This window comes from Myotis yumanensis, unplaced genomic scaffold, assembly GCF_028538775.1.
Source record: "Myotis yumanensis isolate MYYU_CA2020_CCGP unplaced genomic scaffold, mMyoYum1.0.hap1 SCAF_2, whole genome shotgun sequence".
NCBI classification, from domain to species: Eukaryota; Metazoa; Chordata; class Mammalia; order Chiroptera; family Vespertilionidae; genus Myotis; species Myotis yumanensis.
This window is the reverse complement of record NW_027223753.1, coordinates 137,065,533-137,087,310: the sequence shown is the minus strand read 5'-3', so window position 1 is coordinate 137,087,310 and position 21,778 is coordinate 137,065,533. Positions and strand designations below refer to the sequence as shown.

General features: G+C 44.1%; 1 protein-coding gene and 1 pseudogene across 2 annotated transcripts in view; both read right to left on the bottom strand.

Annotated features, from left to right (window-relative positions):
- Positions 1 to 21,778, bottom strand: part of SENP7 (SUMO specific peptidase 7) — a 159,214-nt gene that overhangs the window by 93,436 nt on the left and 44,000 nt on the right. The gene's annotated exons all lie outside the window — the stretch shown is intronic.
- LOC139002096 (E3 ubiquitin-protein ligase MGRN1-like) lies at positions 13,238 to 14,809 on the bottom strand (annotated as a pseudogene).

Here is a 21,778-nt window from a genome sequence, read left to right as displayed (position 1 = left end):
CACACAGCCCAGCATGGGCTCCTCCTCTGCCACCTGCCACTTGGTGCACTACTACATCCCTTGGGGGATGTCGGACTGCTGGTCTCAAAACCAGCAGTCCGACATCCCCAGAGGACCTGCGGGGATCGGGCAGAAACTGGCAGTCCGACATCCCCCGAGGGGTTCCAGCTTGCAAGAGGGTACAGGCCAGGCTAAGGGACCCGCACCAGTGTACAAATCCATACACCAGGCCTCTAGTATATTTTAAAGAGAAAACAGATCTCAAATAAATCACTTGTTCGCTTGGGTCTATATATTCATACCATCTGGAAGGAGGGAGTTAATCAGTCTTCAGGGGACCTCCATAGAATGCACTGAAACTCCAACCATTTTGAGATTTTAAAATATTAATCTTTAGAATTCTTATTAAGGAATAAAGAGATGAGTGGCATTTCTCTGAATGAATAAAAAGCATCCTTCTTTCAACAAAGACTTACTAAAGACCTGCTAGCAGAACAACTCTAGAACCTGAAATTCAGCAATGAACAAGATGGTTATAGTTCTACCTTAATAGAGCTTTCATTCCAGAGAAGAATTACCCAATTAATTACTTTATTACAATTGTGATGAGTGATATGAAGGAAAAATACAGATGGCTGCACTTGATCTGAACCAAGTCAGGAAAGGTTTTACTGAGAATATGGCACTGAAGCTGAAACCTTGAAGAAAAAGAGGTATTATCCAAAAGAAACAGGTGGAAAATGGAGAGATCTCCAAAAGAAGGGACAAAATGCAATGGCTCTTTGATATGTGTAATTTTTTTTTATCTAATAAAAGAGAAATATGTAAATTGACTGTCACTTCATGATGCCCCACAGCCGATCAGGAGCGAGTATGCACATTAACCTGACAAAGATGTCAGCGGCTCTGCCCCCTGGCTGCTCCGGGCCTCTGGGCAGCACGCCTCCTCAGGGCCTCCCTGCCACACTCCACACCTGTCAACCGTCCTTGCAGCCTCCCTGTGGCTCAGTCCCCAGCCTCAGAGGCAACCCTCTGGTGCCTGAGGTCGTAGGTCCCAGTGTCTGGCGTCTCCCTCTACCCAACCCCGTCCCGCTGCTCTGGTAAACAACCTAGCGCTAGAGCAGCCCTGCGGGCGCGGACACACACAGGAGCTCACTCAGTGCAGTTAGCGTGCTCTGGGAGCCCCGGGCCAGCCAAGGGGTGATGGTGGCAGCTGTGGCAGCAGCTGCAGGCAGCTCAGCTTTATTTTGAATAGATGAAAGAGGCTGCCTACATAGTAACCCAAATTATCAGATCTCCCTCCTCACCATCTCACCAAATAAAGAGGGGAGGGACGATGGGCGTGGAGGGAGGGCGGGCAGGCAGGAGGAGGAGGGCGGAGGAGGAAGAGGACCAGGAAGGGGGCCAGTTGCATCCCACTCTCACAATGGGAAAGTGAAATGCACTAGCATATCCAACCTCTCCAGTCCTCCCTGCCTCCGCCATCACTGCACAGGCTACCGGAGCGAGCCTGCTGCATGCCAGCAGCCAGGGGAAAGAAGGCCTATTCTTGCACAAATCTTCGTGCATCGGGCTTCTAGTGTTTGTATAAGGAAATTACAGGACTTAACCTGGTTCAAGTGGTTTGAGTGAAAAGGAAATCTATACAAGATAAGGATGGACAGTTAGGAGGGACCTGGTGAACTATATTATGGACTTGAGACTTTACATCAACAGCAGTAGAAATATACTAGTTATAACAAAAAAATGATGAGATCAGAAATACATTTTTTAAAGATTATTTTGATCTTCTATGAAGAGAGGAAATGAGAGCACTAAAGTCAAGGAAAATAAGAATGAATTTATATACATAATGGTGACTTTATCAGGGATAGGTTAGTGGAAGTGTAAGATCAGAACACAATGGGATGAGTAAAAGGAAAAGGAGGAAAAGGATACAAAAAATATAGGTAGTTGACATATGGCTTTGAATAAAGGATACACGACAAAAGCTGAAGATAGATGTGAAATACAGGAAAGATTTCTTAGTGATTGGTTGATTAGTTAGCTTAAGATAGAAAATATCTGAGTAAATGCTTATGGGAAGAGGTGAACAGAGTGAGAGAGGTTGAAGGTACAGGAAACAGAATAATTAACAAAGTAAGATTCCTAAGAAATGATATAAGAGCTAATATTTGCATGGCTGGGTGGCTCAGTTGATTGGAGCATCATCCCATACACCAGGGGATTGTGGGTTCAATTCCCACTCAGGGCACATGCCTAGGTTTCAGGTTCGATCCCCAATGGGGGCGTGTATGGGAGGTGGCCATTCGATGCTTTTCTCTTACATCGATGATTCTCTCTCTTTCCCTTTCTCTCTCTCTCTAAGTCAGTGAACATATCCTCTGGGAAGGATTTTTTTAAAAAGAAAAGAAGAGCTAATATTTATTGAGCATGCACTATATATCAGGCACTATGCTGAGCACTTTACAGTAATTTACTTCATTTAATCCTCACAACTACTCTATGAGGTACAATAATAACTCTTCTTCTTATGCAACTGAGAAGACCAAGTAGAATGATTAATAACTATATGGGTGAGTAGTCAAGTGGGATCCAGACCACACACTCTCAACTCTATTGCCAGCACTTTAACTGTTCCACCTTTCTGATTTGTGATGGGAGAAGGGGCAAGAAGAAAAAGGAATCAAGATCTTCTTTCCAAAGTGATATGAGAGCTAAAGGAAAACAAGCTTGAAAAAAAGAAAAGGTTTCAAATCATCATTGTTGGGGAGGGGCCCCTGAACACAAGTTGGCTAGAGAAGCACAAAAAGATTTTCTTGCAGTTTAGGAATCTAGTGATATCAATAATCATAAATTTATAATGCCACAAATATACTATTTTGTAACTTCTTTTCATCAGTGCTCAGCCACCTTGGTGTCAACACAATGCAAACATATAATTAGGCTCACAGGTGATTATTAATTAAGAAAGGCACCTTTACAATGGAGAGAGATCCAGCATCTACCATATATTAAACAACTGATCAAATACAGGACCACCAACAGCAAGACAAGCAGACATTATGTATCCCTGATATGCTGCAATAAGCTATGAAGTACTCTTGCAAAAATGTAACATAAGAGGGAGTGACTGGAGCAGGCACAGGCACATGGCTGGCCTGGGAAGCTGGGGTGGGGGTGGGGAGAAATTAGGGGAAAAAAATGTAACATGAAACTAATTAGGAGAACAATCCCAGATAAATCACAAAAATCTAGAATGTAGGACATTCTAAAAAGACAATTAGCCAGAACTCTTCAAAAAGGTCAATGTCATGGTTTAAAAAAAGAGAGAGGGAGAGAGGAGGAAGGGATGGAGGAAGGGGGCTGTTCTAAGATTAAGAGAATAATGAGGCATAATAACCAAAAAATATAATGCAAGAATGTTAATTTGATCCTAGATTTCAAAAACAAAACAAAAGGCATTTGGAGGACATTCATAATTCTGATTCTAGAATTAATGTAAGATGATAATATGAAAACATTAATTTTTTTCACAATTTATTGTGGTAATTATGTAAGAGAATACCTGGTTGTTACAAAATGCAGACTGAAGTATTTAGAGGTGAGGTGTCATGATGTCTGCAACTTACTTTCAAATGGTTCCAAAAAATGTGTAATATATGTGAACCAAAGGACCAGTGCACGAAAATTCGTGCACTGGGGTGGGGGGGTGTCCCTCAGTCCAGCCTGCACCCTCTTGCAGTCCGGGAGCCCTCGCTCCTTCCCACCGGCCTGCTCGCTGCTCCTTACTGCTCAGTATGCTGGTCCTTAGCACTGCCTCGGAGGCGGGAGAGGCTCCTGCCACCGCCACTGCGCTTGCCTGGCTTCTGGATGAGCGGCACTCCCCCTGGGGGAGCACAGTGACCACCAGGGACAGCTCCTGCATTGAGCATCTGCCCACTGGTGGTGAGTGCATGTCATAGCGACCAGTCGTTCCGCCATTTGGCCGATTTGCATATTACCCTTTTATTATATAGGATAGGTGATATGCACTCACATAAATGTATGAAAAGAGACTAAGAAAGCAAATGTAGAAAAACATTAACTGGTGAAACTAGATGAAGGATATAGTATTATTAGTATTTATTATACTCTTGTCAAAATAATTCCATGTCTGAAATCCTGTACCATGAAAAGTATGAAATAGAGAGAGTTATGCACAAAAATATACATTATGGTATTATTTATAAGGGTAACAGCCTAAAAGCAACCATAAATAGCCAGCAGTAGCAGAATGGTTAAGTTAACCATGGAATATTAATTAGTCTCTTAAAATCTTCTACTTTAAATTTTAAGGATAGCTGATTATCTCTGTGTTTTCTGTTTTCTACTTGCCTTTATTTCTTATTTTCTATACTAAGCAAGCACTATTTATATAAAGCCAAATGTCAACTAATTATTTTTTTTTAAAGGCTGGTAAACATTTCAGGTTTACCTAACCAAAACCTATCAATCGACAGGTGAAATTAATATATATGCTTGGCATTCAGGAAATTAATACTATTCTATTTTTCTTATCTTTAGTATTGAAAGTATTAAATATGTCCCCTTTTTCCCCCATTGACTTCATCCAGCCAGCCCCTGACCCCCACCCCAAGGTTTCACCATGCTATAGTTTGTGTCCATGGATTATTGCATACATGCATACAAGTTCTTTGGTTGATCTCATCCCTGCCACCCATCCTCCCCTGCCTTCCCTCTGAGGTTCGACAGTCAATTCTGTGCTTCTCTGACTCTGGATCTATTTTGTTCAACAGTTTATTTTGTTCATTAGATTCCACATATGAATAAGATTATGTGACACTTCTCTTTCTCTAACTGGCTTATTTTGCTTGGCATAATGCTCTCCATATCCATCCATGCTGTTGCAAATGGTAAAAATTATTTCCTTTTTACAGCTGCATAGTATTTCATTGTGTAAATATACCTCAGGTTTTTATTCACTCATCTGTTAATAGGCACTTGAGCTGTTTCCACATCTTAACTATTGTAAATTGCGCTGTTATGAACATAGGGGTGCATATAGTCTTTCTGATTGGTGTTTCTGACTTCTTGGGATATATCCCTAAAAGTGGAATCACTGGGTCAAATGGGAGTTCCATTTTTAATTTTTTGAAGAAACTCCATACTATTTCCACAGTGGCAGCACCAGTCTGCACTCCGACCAGCAGTGTACTAGGGTTCCTTTTCTCCACATCCTTGCCAGCACTTGTCATTTGTTGATTTGTTGCTGATAGCCATTCTGACAGGTGTGAGGTGATACCTCATTGTCTTTTTGATTTGCATCTCTCAGATGATTAGTGACTTTGAGCATTTTTTCATATGGCTCTTTGGCTTTCCACACATCCACTTTGGACAAGTGTCTGTTTAAGTCCTTTGCCCATCTTTTATTGGGATTGCTTGTCTTCCTTTGCTAAGTTGTATGAGTTCCCTGTATATTTTGGAAAGTAACCCCTTATCAGATATATCATTGGCAAATATATTTTCCCGTGTTGTGGGCTCACTTGTCATTTTGTTGATAGTTTCTTTTGCTGTGCAGAAGCTTTTTATTTTGATGTAGTCCTTTTGGTTATTTTCTCCTTAGCTTCCTTTCCCCTCAGAGATGTATCCATAAACATATTGCTACAAGAGATGTCTGAGATCTTGCTGCCTATGGTTTCTTCTAAGATTTTGATGGTTTCACATATTACATTGAAATTTTTTATCCATTTTGAGTTTATTTTTGTGTATGGTGCAAGTTGGTGGTCTACTTTCATTTTTTGCATGTATCTGTCCAATTTTCCGAACACCATTTATTGAAGTGACTGTCTTGACTCCATTGTATGCCCTTGCCTCCTTTGTGGAATATTAATTGAACGTAATGGCTTGGGCTGATGACTGAGTTCTCTGCTCTGTTCCACTGGTCTGTGTGTCTGTTCTTATGCCAGTACCAGACTGTTTTGATTATAGTGGCTTTGCAGCATCACTTGGTATCTGGAATTGTGATCCCTCCCACTTTGTTCTTCTTCCTCAAGATTGCTGCAGCTATTCAGGGTCTTTTATATATATTTTTGAAGTGTTTGCTCTAAATCTGTGAAATATGCCATTGGTATTTTAATAGGGATTATCCAGTGGTTCTCAACCTTCCTAATGCCACGACCCTTTAATACAGTTCCTCATGTTGTGGTGACCCCCAATTTCATTGTTACAAATTGAACATAATTAAAGCATAGTGATTAATCACAAAAACAGTATGTAATTATATATGTGTTTTCCGATGGTCTTAGGCGACCCCTGTGAAGGGGTCGCGACCCACAGGTTGAGAACCACTGGATTATACTGAATCTATAGATTGCTTTGGGTAGTATGGACATTTTAATGTTGACTCTACTAATCCATGAACACAGTATATTTTTCCACTTGTTTATATCTTCTTCCATCTCTTTTTTCAATGTCCTGTAATTTTCTAAATATGGGTCTTTTACCTCCTTGGTTAAGTTTATGCCTAAGTATCTTAATTTTTTTGTTGTTATTGCAATGGTAAAATGGGAATGTTTTTTTCGTTTCTCTTTATTGGTTCATTATTGGTGGGTAAAAATGCCATAGGTTTCTGGGTGTTAATTTTGTATCCTGCTACATTGCCAAATTCATTTATTAAATCTAGTAGTTTTTAGATGGGTTAGGGTTTTCTATGTACAATGTAATGTCATCTGTGAATAATTAGAGTTTTACTTCTTCCTTTCCAATCTGGATGCCTTTTATGTTTTCTTCTTCTCTGATAGCTATGGCTAGTACTTCCAGGATTATGTTGAACAATAGCAGTGAAAGTGGGCATCCCTGTCTTGTTCCTGTTCTTAGGGAAAGAAGTTTGTTTTTGCCCATTGAGTGTGACACTGGTTGTAGGTTTGTCATTTATGACTTTTATTATGCTGAGGTAGGATCCTTCTATTCCCACTTTGCTGAGAGTTTTTATGAAAAATGGGTGTTGGGTTTTGTCAGATGTTTTTTCTGAATCAATTGATAGGGTCATGTGATTTCTGACTTGCAGTCTATTTATATGATTTATCACATTTATTATTTTTTTAAAATCTTTTTATCAATGTCAGATAGGCAGGGAAAGGTAGAGACAGAAACATCAATGATGAGAGAGAATCATTGATTGGCTGCCTCCTGCACACCTCCTACTGGGGATCAAGCCTGCAACCCAGGGCATGTGTCCTTGACCGGAATTGAACCTGGGACCCTTCAGTCTGTAGGCCAGTGATGGTGAACCTTTTGAGCTTGGTGTGTCAGCATTTTGAAAAACCCTAACTTAACTCTGGTGCCATGTCACATATAGAAATTTTTTGATATTTGCAACCATAGTAAAACAAAGATTTACATTTGTGATATTTATTTTATACTAGAGGCCTGGTGCACAAAAATTTGTACACTCGGGGGGGGGGGGGGTCCCTCAGCCCAGCCTATGCCCTTCTGCAGTCTGGGACCCCTCAGAGGATGTCCATCTGCTGGCTTAGGCCTGCTTCCTGGGGGATCAGGCCCAAGCTGGCAGTTAGACATCCCTCTGGCAGCCCGGTAGTCCTCGGGGGATGTCCACTTGCCAGCAGGGAGCAGGCATAAGCTGCAGTCTGAAATCCTTAGCACTGCTGAGGAGGCGGGAGAGGCTCCCACCACCACCATTGTACTAAGAGCTGTCAGCATGGCTTGTGGCTGAGCAGAGCTCCCCCTTTGGGAGTGCACTGACCACCAGGGGGCAGCTCCTGCATTGAGCATCTGCCCCCTGGTGGTCAGTGTGTGTCATAGTGGCCAGTCATTCCCAGTCATTCTGCTGTTAGGGTCAATTTGCATATTACCCTTTTATTATATAGGATAGAGGTCTGGTGCATGGGTAGGGGCTGGCTGGTTTGCCCTGAAGGGTGTTCCGGATCAGGGTGGGGGTCCCCTGGGGTGCCTGGCCAGCCTGGATGAGGGGATGATGGCTGTTTGCATCTGGTCACACCCCCTTCAGGGTGGGGGTCCCCACTGGGGTGCCTGGCCAGCCTGGGTGAGGGGCTGATGGCTGTTTTCAGGCTGGCAACACCCCCTTTAGGGTGGGGGGGTCCCCCCTGGGGTGCCTGGCCAGTCTGGGTGAGGGGCTGAGGGCTGTTTTCAGGCTGGCCAAGCCCCCCCTGGCAATGGAAGCTCCCAGCCTCTCCTTTTTTTCTTTTCTTTTTTTTATTCTGGGATTTATTTACCTTCTATAATTGAAACTTTGTAGCCTTGAGAGGAGCTCAGAGCCGGCCAGGGTGGGCAGGAGGGAAGCCTCCTGCTTGCTCCAGCTCCGTGGCCACGGCCGGCTGAAAGCAGGTATCTGGGGTTTATTTATCTTCTATAATTGAAACTTTGTTCCTTTGAGTGGAGCTCAGAGCTTGGAAGCTTGGCTTCCTCCATCACTGGGGCAACCAAGCCTCCTGCTTGCTCCAGCTCTGTGGCTGCCAGCCGCCATCTTGGTTGGGTTGATTTGCATATAGTTGCTCTGATTGGCTGGTGGGCGTGGCTTAAGGCATAGCGAAGGTATGGTCAATTTGCATGTTTGTCTTTTATTAGTGTAGGTATTTAAATGGCATTTAACAAAGAAAAATCAACCAAAAAGATGAGTTCGCGTGTCACCTCTGACACGCGTGTCATAGGTTCGCCATCACTGCCATAGGCCAATGCTCCATTTATGAGCCAAATGGGCCAAGGCTATCACATTTATTAATTTGCAAATATGGTACCAGCCTTGTATTCCCGGAATAAATCCCACTTGGTCATAATGTATGATCTTTTTAATTTATTGCTGGATCCAATTTGCTAATATTAAATATTTTAGTGTCTTTGTTCACCTGGAATATCAGCCTGTAATTTTCCCTCTTTGTAGTGCCTTTACCTGGTTCTGGACTTCGGGTAATGCTGGTCTCATAAAAAGAGCTTGGAAGTGTTCCTCCCTCTTGAATTTTTTTGGAATAGTTTGAGAAAAATATGTGTTAGTTCTTCTTTGAATGTTTGGTAAAACTCCCCTGTGAAGCCATCTGAACTAGGGCTTTTGTTTGCTGAGAGTTCTTTTGTTTTGTTTTTGTTTGTTCATTTTTTTGCTGGGAGTTTTTTTTTTTATTACTGATTCTATTCATCAGTTGTTATTGGCCTATTCAGGTTTTCTGATTCTTCCTGACTGAGTTTTGGAAGATTGTGTTTTTCCCAGAATATTTCCATTTCATCCAGGTTGTCCAGTTTGTTGGAATATAGCTGTTCATGGTTTGTTTTTTTTACAATCCTTTGTATTTCTATGAGACCAGTTGTTACTTCACCTCTTTCATTTCTGATTTTGTTTATTTGGGTCCTCTCTGTTTCTTGATGAGTCTGGCTATGGTTCATCAATCTTGTTTATCTTTTCAAAGAACCAGCTCTGGGTTTTATTGGTCTTTTGTATTGTTTTTTTAGTCTTTATGTTATTTATTTCCACTCCAATCATTTTTATTTCCTTCCTTCTACTTACCCTGGGCTTTTTGTGTTGTTTTCTTTCAAATTCTTTAATTTGTAGGGTTAGATAATTTACTAGAAGTTTTTCTTGTTTCTGAGGTAGGCCTGTAGTGCTATGAATACTCCTCTCAGGACTGCTTTGACTGTGTCCTAAAGATTTGGGGTTGTTGTGTGCCATTTTTATTTGTTTCCAGAAAGTTTTTTAATTTTTTCTTGATCTCTTTGGTAGCTCATCCATTGTTTAAAAACATGCTATTTAGCCTCCATGTGTTTGAATGTTTCTGAGTATTTTTATTGTAGTTGATTTCTAATAGCATGCCATTATGATCCAAGAAGAAGCTTGATATGACTTTTTTCCCCCTCCATGATTTTAATACTATAAATATATGGTAAAAATGAACAAAAACTAGCCAACCAGAATACATTAAATGATAGCATGTGTACTAGATAAGTCCAAGACAGGGCAGTCTGCATCCTGTCCATCGGAGTACTGGCACCAATGCCAGTGGCGAGAGGCCAGGGTGTTGGTGGGTGATGAGGGTGAGGAGAGAGAGGCAGCCTGTGCGTGTGTGCACATGTGCACCCATGAGCATGCCAGTGGGCAGGAGGAGAGGGGAGATAGGGAGCCAAGTGGCTGAGGAAGGTGGCCTGAGCATGGCCGAGAGCTATGCATAAGGCAGCACTCTGCTCACAGCCCACTGGAGAGAGAACAAGGACCCTACTGGACAAAGCCACCAGCTGTATGGAAGCTCTTGAACAGCTGCTGGCCACCCCAGAACCATCATCCTTAGAAAGCGAGCTCCTCTGCATCTCCCAATACAAGGCCCAAAAGTGTTGGCCCCCTGGGGAGCAGCACAGACCCACCCACCCACCCAGGCCAAGATCCCTGCTTGGGTAGTCTGTGCCCTGCTGTGCCAGGGCTGGATACCCCCTCTGCTTTTCTAATGCCTAGGTGGTTTATCTCAAGAAAAAGATGAAGTGGATCGGTAGAATCAACATCATTAAAATGTCCATACTACCCAAAGCAATCTATAAATTCAACGCACTTCCCATTAAAATACCAATGGCCTTCTTCAAAGATCTAGAACGAACTCTCCAAAAATTCATCTGGAATAAAAAAAGACCCCGAATAGCTGCAGCGATCCTGAGAAAGAACAAAGTAGGTGGGATCTCAATGCCAGATATCAAGCTGTATTACAAAGCCACTGTTCTCAAAACTGCCTGGTACTGGCACAAGAACAGACATATAGATCAGTGGAATAGAATAGAGAGTCCAGAAATTAGCCCGAACCAATATGCTCAATTAATTTTTGACAAAGGAGGCATGAACATACAATGGAGCCAAGATAGTCTCTTCAATAAATGGTGTTGGGAAAATTGGACAGATATATGCAAGAAAATGAAACTAGACCACCAACTTACACCATACACAAGAATAAACTCAAAATGGATAAAGGACTTAAATGTACGACAGGAAACCATAAAAATTCTAGAAGAATCCAAAGGCAACAAAATCTCAGACATATGCCAAAGCAATTTCTTCACTGATACAGCTCCTAGGGCAGTTGAAACTAAAGAGAAACTGAACAAATGGGACTACATCAAAATAAAAAGCTTCTGCACAGCAAAAGAAACCATCAACAAAACAACAAGAAAACCCACCTCGTGGGAAAACATATTTGCCAACGTCATATCTGATAAGGGCTTAATCTCCAAAATTTATAGGGAACTCACACAACTTAACAAAAAGAAGATAAACAATCCAATCAAAAAATGGGCAAAGGATCTAAATAGACACCTTTCAAAAGAGGACATTCAGAAAGCCAAGAGACATATGAAAACATGCTCAAAGTCACTAATCATCCAAGAGATGCAAATCAAAACAACAATGAGGTACCTCTCACACCTGTCAGAATGGCCATCATCAACAAATCAACAAACGACAAGTGCTGGAGAGGTTGTGGAGAAAAAGGAACACTTGTGCACTGCTGGTGGGAATGCAGACTGGTGCAGCCACTATGGAAGGCAGTATGGAGGTTCCTCAAAAAATTGGAAATGGAACTCCCATTTGACCCTGTGATCCCACTTCTAGGAATATATCCCAAGAAACCAGAAACACCAATCAGAAAGGATATATGCACCCCTATGTTCATAGCAGCACAATTCACCATAGCTAAGATCTGGAAACAGCCTAAGTGCCCATCAGTAGATGAATGGATTAGAAAACTGTGGTACATCTACACGATGGAATACTATGCTGCTGTTAAAAAGAAGGAACTCTTACCATTTGCAACAGCATGGATGGAACTGGAGAGCATTATGCTAAGTGAAACAAGCCAGTCAATGAAGGAAAAATACCACATGATCTCACTCTTTCATGGATAATTAAGACCATTACAAACTTTTGAACAATAATAGATACAGAGGCAGAGCTGCCTCAAACTGATTGTCGGACTGCAGTGGGAAGACCAGGGAGGGTTGGGGGACTGGAGGGAGGGGAGTAAGAGATCAACCGAAGGACTTGTATGCATCCATATAACCATAACTAATGGACATAAGACACTGGGGGGTAAGGGAGGGCAGGGGCTTGTTAAGGGCGGGGGGGGAAAAAAGGACACTTATGTAATACCCTTTGTAATACTTTTAGCGAAAAATAAAAATTAAAAAAAAAAAAAGAAAAAGATGAAGCCACTTCAAGTGGGACCCTTCGCATGAGCCCAACAGAACAACTCAAAGAGAAACACAAAAGGACATTTAAATGGCACAGAGGGAGCAGAGAAGATGCTCAGGTCCCTCCTGGGTGAGCGGACAAGCTGAGAGGAAACCCCTTCACCTGGAGGGGGTCTGAAGACGTGTGCAAAGCCATCTCTGAGAGGTGCAGGAACTGGAGAGGGATCACTAGACCAACTGCTGCCAACAGACTGTGCACTTGCACCTCTGCCCCTGGGAAGACCCAGACCCAAAACCAGACCTGGGCCTCAAGTGCAGGAACCCAGGTGCCCAGAGGCAGGGCCATAGGAAAGGGCTCTGAGCAATAGGAAACAGCCCTGCACCAAAGGGCCTGAGCAGGAGGGTGAAGCAATAGAGGACACAGAGCAGCAGTGCCAGCCAGGCCACGCACATAGGGGAAGGGCACAGGCACTGTTTCCTTCATTGACTGTGACTCAGACCCCACTTCCTTTCCTTCTCCAACAACAAGCCCCCCCCAGTAATACCTCCTGTGAAGACAGTACTTCACCCACAGATAAATTCTCTCCTGCCAGTTTGCTTAGTTCTCAGGGTATCAACCTCCGCACTGGCTGGGACATGTGGGTGGCCAGCCTCCAGCCCCAGCCACTCAACCAACAAGGCATTTAGGGGAACCCCAGAGCTCAGTGCCTGAGATACAAAGGGGCTGTCCTTCATCTTGTACCATTTAAATATACAGAGACTGCAGAAAAAAAGGATTTTTCAGAGGGGACAGTCCACTGTGCTCTTCAATCAAGGGTCAAAGGGCCCCTTGGAGCAGTGGCTATGAAGGGTGTACAGATAGGAGAGGCCAGGGACAGCCCCCTTGGCAAAGTCTGGGGAGCTGAGGGTTCCATGCTGCCAGCCTGGCCAGGCTCTCAGAGTTGAGTCAGTCAGTGGCCTCCATGTCAGGACGGGGGCCACCGAACAGGCTGCATGGGGCCAGTGGTGAGGAGGCTCCGGCGTCTCCATGGGTGGACCTTCCAGCTTACTACTCTATGCCAACAGAAGTCGGGCCCTGAGCTGGAAGGTAGATATCATAGGTGGGCCAGGCTGGCAACAGCCACAGGGCTCAGGGCTGCCATCCTGGAGGACGTTCTCAATGGAGGGTATACGGCTCCCTTGCTTTAGCGATGACCTCCTCCGTGAGAAAATTCTCTGGGGAGCTGCTCAGCACCAGCCCAGCCCCACTCCGCAGGGGAGAGGTTCTCTTCATCCTCTTCGTGGGTGGGGGATGATGGGGACTGAAGGGTGCTGTCTGGGGATTTGCTCCTCTACCTGCCTTTCTGGTGGCTGCTTTCCATGATGCAATCAAGCCCAGCAAGTGGGAAGCTGACCTGGGACAGGCCATCCGAGATGCCCGAGTAGGTGATCTCTTCATAAAGGTGATCTGAGGAGATGGCCCGGAGGCCGCTGAACGCCTCAGAGAGATGGGCTCATAGCCCGGTGGGATGCCGTCCAAGCTAAAGTGCTTGTCGTGGTCCACTCTCTGGGCCAGAATGGGGCTGAAGGAGATGGGGGACAGGGTTCCTGGCTTCTTCCTCACTGCCCGGATCTGCAAAAGGGCCCGGAAAGGCAGCCAGCAGATGTGGCAGCTGCTGGCCAGGTAGAGCAGCGTGTCGGCACAGGAGTTGCACAGGCACAGATGGTGGCAGGGCAGGATCAGCATGTCCCGCAGGTCTCATATATATGAGTCGTGTTTTCTTATCCATTCAGCTACCCTGTGTCTTTTGATTGGAGCATTTAAGCCATTGGGCACACCACACACTCATTGCTTTTGTCACTGTTCTCCTCATCCGAAGGCTTCGTCTGCTGGTTGTTCTTGTTCTCAATGCCGTAAATCTCCTGCAGCAGGTAGCTGACCCAGTCTACAATTTGCTTCTGCTTCAAGGCTTCACAGAGAAACTGCCATCAACATGCTTTTCAAAGGCAGCCAACAGCACATGGGCGTGGCCAGTCACCTCAACATCTCCTTCGTCCACCATGGCCGGGATGACCACTCCCCAGTCCAGGGCGAAGTTCAACTCATCGTCCTTCTACTCTGAGAAGCTGATCTTGAAGGAGGGCTCACCCTCCTCTTATAGTCTTGGACTGCAGGTTAGGGCTTTGGGGGCTGTACATAGCCATCCCATTGAGAAACTCCTCCACCGCCTAGCAGAAGATGGTGATGGCCACCCAGGCATCGGCATCAATGGTGAACTCCAGGCTGTAGAGGACATGGGGCTGCTTGCTGTACTCGGTGGGGCTGTTGGAACCATCTTTGCACCTTATGAGCTGGAGCAAGTCCTTTCAGATGTTCACTAGGTTCCTCAGCATCTTCACCGGCTCATGGGGAACAGGGGTGACAGAAGGAAACTGAACTGGGCGATTGCCCAGGAAGTTCAGATCCAGGTTGTCTCCAAAGAGATAACCTTCAGGGTGGGGGGGTGCCAAACTTCTCACCTCCCATGAAAAAGTGTGTAGCAAAGTAGTTTCCACACTTTGGGGGATAGCAATAGGCCAAGTTCACCTGAATATCGATGTCCTCCATACCCACGATGCATTGGCTCAGGATGGAGCCCATGGTGCACAGTGGGCCAGGCCATGCCAGGCTGGCCCGGACCAAGTGGGACAAGGAAGGCAGCAGCGGTGTCTTCATGCAGACATGGTCTGGACCAGGCCATACAGACGCCAGCCCATGGCCGCATGCTATTATTTCAATCTTCTTGAACTTGTAGAGACTTCATTTTGGTCCTAACATGTGATCTATCTTTGAAAATGTGCCATGTGCACTTGAGAAGAATGTATATTCTGTAGCTTTGGGGTGATATGTCTGTAAAAGTCAATTAATTCCACCTGATCTAGTGTGTCATTTAGGATCACTGTTTCCTTGTTGAATTTTTTGTCTAGAACAGTGGTTCTCAACCTTCCTAAATGCCGCGACCCTTTAATACAGTTCCTCATGTTGTGGTGATCCCCAATTTCATTGTTACAAATTGAACATAACTAAAGCGTAGTGATTAATCACAAAAACAATATGTAGTCATATATGTGTTTTCCGATGGTCTTAGGCGACCCCTATGAAAGGGTCGTTTGACCCCCAAAGGGGTTGCCACCCACAGGTTGAGAACCGCTGGTTTAGAAGATCTCTCCAGGGATATCGGTGGGGTGTTAAAGTCCCCTACTATAACTTTATTGCTGTCCAATTCTCCCTTAAAATCTTCCCTGTTTTTTTAATATATTTGTATGCTCCTGTATTGTGTGCATATATGTTTACCAGTTATATCCTCATGTTGTATCATTCCCTTTAGTATTATGAAGTGTGCAGAAAGGGCTCTTTGACCTCCCATTTCTACCTGAAAGTCAGCCATAAAATTTCCCATGACAAAGTGTCCTCTCTGTACCATGAAGACATTCTTATCACTAGAGACTGGAAATTAACATTAAAATGGAATTGTACAAACAAATCTACTAAAACAATCCTTATCTTCCATTCGTTTCTCCCATATATTTCTAGTCACTTTACAATTTACTGCACCTAGAAACATAAACCCTTTTCTTTTGTCTTTTCACTTTTCCACAAATTTATTATTCTTTGTTAAAAAGGTATATAAGGGGGAGGTAGAAGAAGGTAAAGAGGGGGATAAATAGTGACAAAAGAAGACTTGACTTTGGATGGTGAACACACAATACAATATACACATGATGTATTATAGAATTGTATACCTGGGCGTAATATAATTTTATTAACCAATGTCACCCCAATAAATTCAATAAAAACTTTTTTTAAAGATATATAAACCCAGCTGGTGTGGTTTAGTGGTTGAGCGTTGACCTATGAACCAGGAGGTCATGGTTCAATTCCCGGTCAGGGCACATGCCGGGGTTACAGGCTCGATCGCCACTTGAGGGCATGCAGGAGGCAGCCAATCAATGATTCTCTTTCATCATTGATATTTCTAACTCTCTCTCCCTCTCTCTTCCTCTCTGAAATCAATACAAATATATTTTTTAAATAATATTAAGATAGCCCCAGCTGGTTTGGCTCAATGGATAGAGCGTCGGCCTACGAACTGAAGGATCCCAGATTCAATTCCAGCAAAGGGCACATGCCTGGGTTGCGGGCTCGATCCCCAGTGGAGGGCGTGCAGGAGGCAGCCAGTCAGTGATTCTCTCTCATCATTGACGTTTCTATATCTCTCTCCCTCTCCCTTCCTCTCTGAAATCAATAAAAATATATTTTTTAAAAAGTAAGAAGAAGAAGATAAAATAAAATGGCATATAAGCTCTCAGTCCTAACCACATCTTCACATCTTCATTTCTCCTACAAGGGTTCTGTGTGCACATAAAAATCTATCATAATAAAAGTGTAATATGCAAATCAACCAAACAACTGAACAGCAGAACAAGCGTCCGGACGACCATGCTATGACATGTACTGGTGCCAGGCTAGCTAAGGTAGGTGTGATGTGATTGGTTGGGGGCCCCGCCATCATCCCACAATTGCCCCACAGAGGGAGGCCCAGCCACCCTCTGCAGGGCGATTGATGGGGAGGCTCCACGATCGATCCCTCCACGAGGGAGGCCCAGGCCACCAGCCAGCAATGCTGTGGCAGGTTTGCATGGCCAGCCAGAGATCGGCCCACAGAGGGAGGCCCAGGCCAGCCAAGCAATTGCACCCCACGCCTGTCACCCACACAAGGAGGTGACTGGTGGGGGGGGAGGGGGAGGAGCACCACACAAATGGCAAGCAGTAGCAGCAACGGGGGCAGGGACAGCAGCTGGCAGCCCAGGAAAGGAAAGCCCCAATACGCCATGATCGCCGGCCAGGCCTAGGGACCCTACTGAGGGGTTCCAGATTTCGAGAGGGCACAGGCCGGGCTGAGGGACCCCGCCCCCCCCCCATGCACAAATTTCATGCACTGGGCCTCTAGTATTAAATAAAATGTGTATGCTGCCCTGGCCAGTTTTGTTCAGTGGCTAGATCACTGGCCCATGGACCAAAGAGTCATAGGTTTGATTCTCAGTCAAGGGCACATACTTCGATTGCAGGTTTGATTCCCATCCCTGGTCAGGGGGCATGTGGAAGGCAACTAATTGATGTGTGTGTGTATCTCTCTCTCTCTCTCATCAATGTTTCTCTCTCTCCTTCTCCTCCTCCTCCTCTTGCTTCTCCTCTTCCTTCCTCCTCCTTCCTTCCCTCCCTCCCATGCTCTCTGAGAATCAATGGAAAAAATATCCTTGGATGAGGATTTTAAAAGTGCATGTTTTTTTCCTGTCAATCTGTCGTCTATTGGTTTAATTCTCAGGCCCAGCCATAGAACCTAAGAGGGTAGTAGAAACGTTTTTTCTTTGCAACAGATAAAATAAAGTATTTTCATATAATAGAATACAACTCAGCAATAAAGAGAAATAAACTACCGATACATCCAACAAGATGGACAAATTTCCGAAGCATGCTCAGCGAAAAAAGCCAAATACAAAAAGAATATACATACTATGTTTTTATATATTGGAAACTCTAGGAAGACACACCTAATTGTTGGTAACAGTTAGTGACATCAGATTAGTGACTGCTTGAGGTTGGAGGTGGGTGGGTTGGGGGAGAAATGGGAAAAGGCAGATGGAAAGTATCTGACATATTGAATATTCCATAGGTTGTGGTGGTAGTACTATGGGTGTGCTAATTTGTTAAAATTCATCAAAATATACACACAAAATGCATATATTTTGTTATATGTAAATTATACATCATTAAAGGTAATTAAAAGTCATTAGGAACAAGCAAAAATATTAATATTGCCTAAAGAAAATGAATCTACCTTATTACTTTTCTTCATCAAAGCCAAATCACAAATAACCAAATGACTAACATTATTATTAATTTATACAAGTACACAAGGGGAGCAGGGAGTGGGTCTAAGCTGTCAGTAGGACATCCCCTGAGGGCTCCTAAACTGTGAGAGGGGGCAGGCCTAGCTGAGGGACCCCTCCCCCCACCACCACCACCAGTGCACGTATTTTCGTGCACCAGGTCTCTAGTAGTAGAATAACCGTGGTTATTCGTGTTTCATAGGCTGGTATTACCTTTGTGTGTGTTGGAACCATTTAATGGTACAAATGAAATATGTAGCTTTTTAGTACTTTCAGTGCCTCTGCTTGTCTTGTTCTCACTTTGAATCTCACAGAACTCTCACACATGATGAGTCCACCAGAATTTTCTCCTCATGGACATCTCAAGTACAATATGTGAATGGAGCAGCCCTGAATGGTGGGTATACATATTATGAATATCTTCTCTGTTCATGTGAATGCCTCTTTGTCTTATGAATTTTACTTATAAAACACAAGTTCAATGACAAAATTATTAAGAATTTCAAAATAGCAACAGGAGACCTTTAAAACAAGTGTGGGGCTTTGAGCTCAGGGCCCTTTATGCTGTTCAGATTGCATGAAGCTGGTGCTGGATGCAAGTGAAATATAATGGAAATGGGTACTAATAGCAGCTTCAAAGGAAAAAGATTATATTCAATAGGTGATAAAGAAACTTAAAGTACAGTAGAGCTGAAATTAAGTATGTGTGATGGACTGAATGTTTGTGTCATCCCCTTTCTCCTCCCCCCGCCCAATTCATATGTTAAAATCCCAATCCTCAATGTGATGGTATTAGGAAATGGGGCCTTTGGGAGGTGATTAGGTCATGAGGGTGGAGCCTTTATGAATGGGATTTGTGCCCTAAAAAATGAAACTCCAGCCTTAGCTGGTTTTGCTCAGTGGATAGAGCTTTGGCATGTGGACTGAAGGGTCCTGGGTTTGACTGCGGCCAAGGGCACATGCCCTGGTTGCAGACTCAATTCCCAGTAGGGGGCATGCAAGAGGCAGCTCATCAACGATTCTCTCATCATTGATGTTTCTCTCTCTCTCTCTCCCTCTCCCATCCTCTCTGAAATCAGTAAAGAAATGCTGCCAAAAGAAAGCAAGGCTATATTAACGTCAAACAAAAGAGACTTAAAATCAAAAAAGTTTATAAGAGATAAATGGTATTATATATTAATACAAGGTATAATACAGCTAAAATATAACCATTATAGATATTTACACATCTTGCACCTGCAGGAACAAAAAAGTAAGAACCAAATAGTGATTGGAGATCTATTTTGTGCCAGATCTCCTTCTGTATACATATAAAAGCCTAAGCAACCGAACAACCAAACAACCAAATGACCAGTCAACTGGGTGCTATGACATGCACTGGCCACCAGGGGCAGACGTTCAACGCAGGAGCTGCCCCCTGGTGGTCAGTGCACTCCCACAGCCAACCTCCCAAGGCCGGCCAACCTCCCGCAGTTGCTCCCCCTGGCCAGCTGGCCCCGATCAACCCTGAACCTGCGGCCCCTCTCCTCAGCCAACTGGCCCCAATGGCCCCGATCAGGGTGGCCGGCCAACATCCCATGGCACCTTCCCGAAGCCAGCCAACCTCCCATGGCCCCTCCCCCTGGTCAGCCAACCTCCCACCGCCCCCGCCGGCCGGCCCCCATCGGCTCCAATCGCCAGCCAGGCCAAGGGACCCCTACCATGCACGAATTCATAAACCAGGCCTCTAGTTTTATATAAAAAGACTAAGAACTATCCATCCGTTCTCTCAATAAACTTATACTAGTGCAAAACATCTACTATGAGTTAGGTACAAGTAGTGTTTCAGATGAAACTGAATAAATAAAAGGGCTTCGTCTAAATCTAAATAAATAAATAAATAAATATTTAACATGCCTTATAAAATATTATCAAAATATCTGAAGCCAAAAATTGACAGAATAGACAATAGATAGTCCTACAATTATAGTTGAAGATTTCAATACCCCACTCTCAATTATAGATAAAGCAACAACAGAAGAAATCCTATATAATAAAAGGCTAATATGAAAATAGAGCGAACGGTGGAACAACCGAACAATCAGTCACTATGACATGCGCTGACCACCAGGGGGCGTGTGCGGAACATGGTGGGCGTTGGCTGTGGCAGGATGATGGAGCAGGTAAATGGGGGTGCCAGAACAAGGCAGGGCATCAGTCGCTGTCATCGGGGAGAGCCTCTGGTGGTTACTGAAAATTTGCTTCTGCTTCAAGGCTTCACAGAGAAACTGCCATCAACATGAAAATTCTTTGCTCCTGCACACCACAGTCCCACCCGGCGCTCACACCTGCTACCAGTGCTGGACCCGCTCTCACCCACTGCTGGCGCCAGAGCCTCCACTTGCACCCTCTGCCAGCACCGGCCCCGCTCACACCCGCATCTGGCACTGGAGCCGCTGCTCGCATCCACTGCCGGTGCCCAGCAGCGGTCCCAATCACTTGGCACCATCAGTGGGTGCAAGCGGGCTGCCGGCCCTCATCGCCCCCTGAGGGCTTCTCCACCTCCCCCTGCTCCTAAGGGGCAATCAGGGCAGCAGCAGCCACTCACACCCCCTGCTTGCGCCGGCCCAAATCACTCCATGCAGTGGGAACAGGGCTGCCAGCAGACAGGGGAGGGGCCAGGCGGGGGTGCAGAGGATGGGCCAAGACCCACCCCTGTGCCCACTGCAGCCTTGCAGCATACACTTCCTTTCAAGGTGCACAAATTCGTGCACTGGGCCCCTAGTGATATATAATCATCTAACCACTATGCTGTATACCTAAAATGCTGGTATACAGTCAAGATAATATTGACTCTATACAGTAACTGAAAAATAAAATTTAAATTTAAAAAAAAAGAAATGAGAGGATGAGAACAAAACAATAAACCCAAGTGCACATAGGACATTATCCAGGATAGATTATATTTTAGGCAACAAATTAAGTGTCAATAGATTTAGAAAGACAAATATCAAACAAAACTTTTTCTCTGACCACAACAGAATAAAATTAGAAATCAATAACAAAAGGGAAACTTTTGAACAAAAAACTCATGAACAATATCTATTTATTTACTTATTTATTTATTTATTTGAGTTTTTTGTTATTTATTTTTAAGAAGAGAAAGAAAGAGAAACATCAATTTGTTGTTCCATTCATTTATGCATTCATTGGTTGATTCTTATATGTGCCCTGACCGGGAACTGAACTCACAACCTTGGCATATCAGGACCATGCTCTAACCAAGTGAGCTACCCACCCAGGGCTAAACAACACATTCTTTTTTTTTTTTTTTTTAATATATTTTATTTATTTTTTTACAGAGAGGAAGGGAGAGAGATAGAGAGTTAGAAACATCGATGAGAGAGAAACATCGATCAGCTGCCTCCTGCACATCTCCTACTGGGGATGTGTCCGCAACCCAGGTACATGCCCTTGACCGGAATCGAACCTGGGACCTTTCAGTCCGCAGGCCGACGCTCTATCCACTGAGCCAAACCGGTTTCGGCTACACAACACATTCTTAAGCAAGCAATGAATCACAGAAAAAAACATCAGGGAAATTAGAAAATACTTAGAGATGAATGCCAACAAAAACACAAAATACAAAAATTTATGGATACTCAAAGCAGTACAGAGGATAACTTGTAGCTAAAAACAC